The sequence below is a fragment of the Eucyclogobius newberryi genome, unplaced genomic scaffold (genome assembly GCF_026437365.1).
Source record: "Eucyclogobius newberryi isolate DKJ021-1_F unplaced genomic scaffold, fEucNew1.0.hap1 SCAF_8, whole genome shotgun sequence".
NCBI lineage: Eukaryota > Metazoa > Chordata > Actinopteri > Gobiiformes > Gobiidae > Eucyclogobius > Eucyclogobius newberryi.
Window position 1 is genome coordinate 7,925,967 of NW_027316500.1, and position 6,575 is coordinate 7,932,541.

At 43.2% G+C, this 6,575-nt stretch overlaps 1 long non-coding RNA gene across 1 annotated transcript; it reads right to left on the reverse strand.

The window, feature by feature from the left end:
• Positions 1-4,590, reverse strand: LOC140351285 (uncharacterized). The gene is made up of 3 exons (XR_011925349.1): positions 4,539-4,590; positions 4,402-4,468; positions 1-44 (listed from the first exon to the last, which is right to left on the reverse strand). It is a non-coding gene; the product is annotated as an uncharacterized lncRNA (long non-coding RNA).
• Between the last annotated feature and the right edge of the window lie 1,985 nt (positions 4,591-6,575).

Below are 6,575 nucleotides of genomic sequence, written 5' to 3' on the forward strand. Positions count from 1 at the left end.
CTCATTCACATCTTTGCTTCGGTTTCCCATGACCGCTGCAGAAGCTGTCGAAATGACCAAATTCATCAAATAATATTATGTTTTTGCACATTAAAATAAAGCTGTGTTCATTAAAAACAATGTCACAGCCACTCCAAGTACATGAGATGTTTAAAGGTCCCATATCGTGCAAAATCAACTTTTCAGAGCTTTTAACCTTCTTACAGTGCTATTTGTGCCTCATATGTGCCCAAAGTGTTTTTTTGATTGATTCCCGCAGTTTTAAGCTACAGATCAGACTATATCCTTTCGTCAAATCTGCACATTGACGGGGAGTAGCTACAACCCAAGCCCCCAGCAGCCAAGATGGCCGCCCATTCAAGTCAATGAGAGCTGCTCAGTGGCGGATGTAGCCAGTTAGCCTTTAGCTCTTCAGACACTGCAGCCCAGAAGTGACGTAGGTCTGCGTCCGGTTTGCGTACCATGTGATCATACTGACCAATCAGAGAGTTACTAGAACAGCGCAGAGCCCAGTGTGAGATAAAGCCAAATATTAAACAACTGGTTTTAAGAAACTTTTTCACTGACAATGGAAATAATTCTGGTCCTTATTAATTACATGGAATGTTTGATCTAACATTGTTTTCTTAAATTACTGACTTTTAATCATATCATTCTACAACATGTCAAATGTATTCAGATGTTTATCTACATAGTAGAGTAGTAGAGTCTGCGACATGCAGTGGCGAGCCATACCCTATCCAGGTAATATAATACATCCATGCTACAACCGCGCGTCATCACCACAACCGCGCCTCGCCATTCCCTCTTCTCCCTCCCTCCTCTCCCTTCCTCCTCTACCTCCCTCTTCTCCCTCCCTCCTCTCCCTTCCTCCTCTCTCTCCCTCCCTCCCTCCCTCCTCTCCCTCCCCTCCTCTCCCTCCCTCCTCTCCCTCCCTCCCTCTTCTCCCTCCCCTCCTCTCCCTCCCTCCTCTCCCTCCCTCTTCTCTCTCCCTCCCTCCTCTCCCTCCCTCTTCTCTCTCCCTCCCTCCTCTCCCTTCCTCCTCTCTCTCCCTCCCTCCCTCCCCTCCTCTCCCTCCCTCCTCTCCCTCCCTCCCTCTTCTCCCTCCCCTCCTCTCCCTCCCTCCTCTCCCTCCCTCTTCTCTCTCCCTCCCTCCTCTCCCTCCCTCTTCTCTCTCCCTCCCTCCTCTCCCTTCCTCCTCTCCCTTCCTCCTCTCCCTCCTTCCTCTCCCTCCCTCCTCTCCCTCCCTTCCTCCCTCCTCTCCCTTCCTCCCTCCTCTCCCTCCTCTCCCTCCCTCCTCTCCTGGCTGCACGAGGGGGAAAGGGGGAGTGAGGGTGAGTGCTGCCGCGAGTCTCTCTTGCTCCGCGTGTGAATGAGGAAGAGAGCCACGCGGCTAGATTCACGTTGCTGCGCTGTCTTTAGACTTTTGTTGTAGAACTTACATCAAAGTTACATTTGAGTGTTGGCACAGACGATGGAGCGCGGGAGCTGTACATACACCGTCTCCACGCTGAGATAACGTCACGGGGTGGGGACGGAGGACACACGCTCTCGCTGAGACTACGTCACGGATTGGGCGGGGGAGCCAGATCGCTCTTCGCAAGGGGGCGAATCTCAAACCAAGCCGTCTGCATTTCCGGTTGGTGAGGGGGTCCAAGGTCTGGGTGATATTTCATAACTATTATGTTATGGGTGTTGCACAACCCTTATTATTATTATCAAATATACACTTAGGGTAGACTACAAAACGGGGAAAAAAGCATGATATGGCACCTTTAAGTTTGAGTAACATTTGGTTTTATGATATCTTCATTGATATGTTGAATTAACTAAATATAGAAAATCATAATGTCAAAGTCATACAGGTAAGGACACAACAGCAGTGTAAATGTCTGGTACAAACAAATACTGCTTCAGAGTATGGACCTCCAAAGTCCAAAGTCTTCTCTGCCAGCTCAAATTAACAAAAAGAGACGTGATTTTATTGCAGGTTTGTGGGGCCAATCCCAAACAAACAATTAAAGGTTCAAATTTCTGGATTTGTAGTTTAGATATTTCTATCAAAACTGTAAATCTCCCATAGAGTTACAGGCCCTTTCCCACCATTTGAGATTGTATATTTGGAGAAGGACTGTCTGCAGACGAGGGGCGGTGCCACGACTGGAGCTCCTGCACTTCTTCTGGTTAGGTTTAATTTTTGATAATTGACCTTTAATCAAACCTAACCATGGGGCTGTTTCGTTATTACTCTTTAAACATGGTCTTCAGTATCTTTACTTTGGCATTTCATGTTTCATAATGAAAAAATTATGTAAATGTATTACTAACAAAATTACATTTGGATCTCTGCTGTTTGCCTCTGAACTTCTATTGGCTGCAGAGGGAATTACTCACAGCTTAAGATAAAAACTCTTTCATGCATTTCAAGCTGGTCTCTCACTTCCGGGTCTCAGCACACAGTTGTACTGATCGTGATTAGACGGGATAAATTCACAGAGCGAGTCTAGAGATGATTTATGAACTTATGTAGGGGAATGGAGATGGACATTCCACGGCCAGATAACAGAAAATCTCTCTTTGAACATTGTGGGGGTTTTCTTTCTCCCTCTGTCCCTCACCGCAGGGGAGCCGCTGTGACTTTTGTGATAACAGACCTTCTCCCCACAGTCTTACAGGAGGACGCCCCAATGAAAACTATGTTTTATGTGATTATGCCATGAATGTTTGTCTGAATCAACTCCCTACACCGCATGTTTCACCTTGTGTTACGCATTTTTCCACTGTTTAAGGTTTTATATTCTCAACGCTTTAACTCGAGTGCCCATCACACATCATAATGTGCACAAACTGCTAAAAGTGTTTAACATGTAAATGTTAAAACAGGGTTTGCCAAAATTACGTCACTCCAGTTTTATTTTCTCGGCCAGGCAAATGTTAAACAGGAAGTCGTCGCAGTAGCGCCCGCCCCTTTCGCTCCCAGCATGCCCCACGGCGCGAGGTAACAAAAACGACGCTCCGAGCTAGAAACGGCTTCTTCTCCCTCTTCTCTCTTTTGTTTTTCCTTTGTCTTTTTCTCTTTTGAAGCCGTCTCCACGGATGAGCTTTGACCCTTCCTTTGTCTCAACAAAGCGTCCGCCACGTGGGTCGACAACTCTAAGCCAGCTAGTCGCCCTCTGAACTCTGAACTCTGAAACACCTGGAAACACCTGGAATTTAGCTTAAGCGCTAAACCGGACAGAGACTTTCTTTTCTACTTCGCTTCTTCTAGTTTTGTGTCGTTTACGTGGATCAGCGCTACGTTCTCATCTGAGTAAAGGCCGCGTGAGGAGCTAACACGCCGCTAACGCGTTCCACCGCTAAGAGAGGAACTCTGGACCAGTTCCAAGCCACGTGCTGCAGCTCCGCATCACGGACGTCGCGGCACGACTGCCCTGCGGACACGCACACGAGACTGACCAGCTGACACGCGCCGCCTCGCGCCACCGCTGCCTGCCGCCTCGCGCCACCGCTGCCCGCCGCTTTGCGCCACCGCTGCCCGGCGCTTCGCGCCGCCCCGCGCCACCGCCGCCCGTCAAGGACCAGCCAACACGTCGCTGCCGCCACAGGAACCAGTCCGGACCAAAACCTACAAATCGTAAGCGAGCTCAGCGTGTGGCCCTTTTGCAGTGTGGCGTGATTTGGGTAGAACTCAGCTGTTCCTCCTCCCTTAGCTTCTCACTTTCCCTCTTTTTGATATAGATTAGCATAGACACGTTTGATTATTCAAGGCAAAACCCTGGTTTAACATTACCTGCATGAATCTGCTGTTAAATCTGATATGAACATCACCTGTGATTTACCGGCATGAATTTCTGCTCCGGCGCCATTTTGATTGCCTTTTTGATGAATAAACTACACGAAAGAGTTATTGACTATTGTTTGTTTGATTAGACTGTGTGTAAGTCCCTGAATCGTTGAAGCCACCCTTCAGACCTTTTAACGAGCGCGATTAAGGACCGTATTTTAGCTTTTTGGATTTTACCCTGGTGCCCCGCCTGTCTCGTTTCTGCTAAGAAATCTTCCTTAATGATACACTGAATACCTGTAGTTTGAGACCCTAGACTTACAAAAAGTAGAAAAGATTCCCAGAAAAACATTCAAAGATCAAGAAAATTAGATTGTTTTCGACCCTCGGAAAAGAAAAAAAAATCTTATCAGGATTCATCAAACTAGCTGCTAAAAGCAACTCCAGGTATGTTTTTGATGAGGGAACAATAGTAGAACATGGTTAAAAGCTCAAAAAAGTTAATTTAGCATAATGTGTCCTTTAACTTTTCCAAAAACTAAATATTTGACTTTCTATAACGATGGAGTCGTGTTGCCACAGCTTGAAACAATGAATATGCAGTTTATGAAACTCACCTCTGGAGCTGTCGGCGCTGGGCACTGAGGTGATCACACTGTAGATTTTATCATCGTCTGCAACAAGCTTCAGGATAAGATAAAATCAATAAATGAGGATAAACAGGAAACACAGTAGGTTAAAGAAGAACAATAACCACCATGTGGCCACTGCGTTTGATTGGCTGATTCTGTGTGTTCACATACTCTGAAACAGACAACACTTTAGATTCAACACATAATATAGATCATTTAGGTGTAATATTTGAACATACCAACAGCCTTGCATCGTGAGCTTTGATAACGAGAAAAGAACACTGTTAAAACCTTTTCAAAACTACAAATGCAATTACTTTACAATTTAAAAAAAAAAGAGTGATATTTTGTGATGGGTGTTTTTTTGTGTTTGAATAAAATGAAAAAAATAAAAAGACAACTTCTCATCTTACCTTTTTTGGCTCTGGGTTTCTTTACATGGAAAATAATAAATTCCATTCAGAAAACATTTGAAATTGCTTTTATTTTTAATTTACAGCAGTCTTTCTTACCATTTCTCGGTTTTATGCAAAAAAAAGCTAGCACCAAATTTACAAAGGCCACAAGAACTCCACACATTGTGCAAATCATCACCCACATCGGTTTGATTTTTCCTGAAAAACAAAAAAACAACTCAGTTTCTATACAAGGTTTTGAGGGTTAAATCCAGCAGCTTTGTAACTATTATTATCATGGCCAATGCTATAAATTAGGATTTACAGTATTTACAAACTGGAGATAAACTTATTGTTATATTACTGTTACAATATTTAGCGGGATTTGAACCTGTGGTCTTCACTGGGTCTGATGGAGCTGTGGTCACATGGAGCAGTTTCACTTTGGTTGTGTCAACTACAGGAAAATAGAGAATAAAGAATGAAATAAACAGTAATTAAATAAACCGTGTAATCATCACCCATGGCACATTTTAAGTGGTGAGGATGAAAACAGATCATCTAAAAACTGTTACCAGTCTCTGAGTCACTTCCTGTTTCATGTTGAGGGTCTGTGGTCTTCACTGGGTCTGATGGAGCTGTGGTCACTTTTGTCCGTTCACCTGCAAGAGAAAAGACAAACACAAACATATTAATCACATGCGGCTGGGGCACTTTGCTCTCGTTTTATCTTAAAGATGCACTATGTAACATTTCAAACATATGTATGTTACATTAACTACATGACAGGTGTTTTCATTCCTAAAATATACTGATATGGCTTATGGTCAAGTGATAAAATGTCCATGGAGACAAACAGGGGGTGTGTCCTCCACCAGGAAAGTTCCAGAGTGCACCTTTAATCAAAGATGTGTATTTAACCTGGTGTAAATGTAAATGCTTTTTATCTAAACTGTTACTTGGATCGACGGCTTCAGAATCACTTCCTGTTTCATGTTTTTGGTCTGTGGTCTTCACGGGGTCTGATGGAGCTGTGGTCACTTTTGTCCTTTCAACTACAAGAGAAAAGGAACGCAATTATTTTAAACAATTTCACAAACAAACAATTCTGAACTAAAATTTAAAAGCTAAGCTAAGACGAGGTAAGTCTAACAAGACTCAAAAAGAGAATAAACCCTCATTTCTGATCTCTTATGATCCACATGCCTTTTATGATTCTTCTTCTTGATATTACAGCTTGTATTTCTTTATTGTTGTTTCAAACTGTTTGCATTTTATTACTATTGTTATTTTTATTTGTGAGTCCTGTTCTGTAAAATGCGCTCTATAAATAACATTTACTTACTCATTTGAAAAGTTTTTAAGTTTTTACAGTTTTACCTGAATCTTATTGTTACCTGGTCTGACGGCTCCAGAGTCACTTCCTGTTTCCTGTTTTGGGTCTGGGGTCTTCACTGGGTCTGATGGAGCTGTGGTCACATGGAGCTGGTTTGGATAATATTTACTCATGAAAACTGCAAAATAACAGTTTTTGTTGTGAAAATACAATAAACTGTGAACACTTTAGAGTCAGGATTTGAGACTGACCTGACAGTTCGTGTTGTTCACTGCGAAGAGAGAGAGAGCTGGGTCTGTTTACTAAAGTGTAGTCACAGCTGACCACTTTTCTCTGAACGTTATGGAAATGGGTCATAAAATCCATCTCGGGGACATAAAACTGGCAGAACAATCTTTTTTCATTTCTCCTTGAGTTAACAGTTAAAA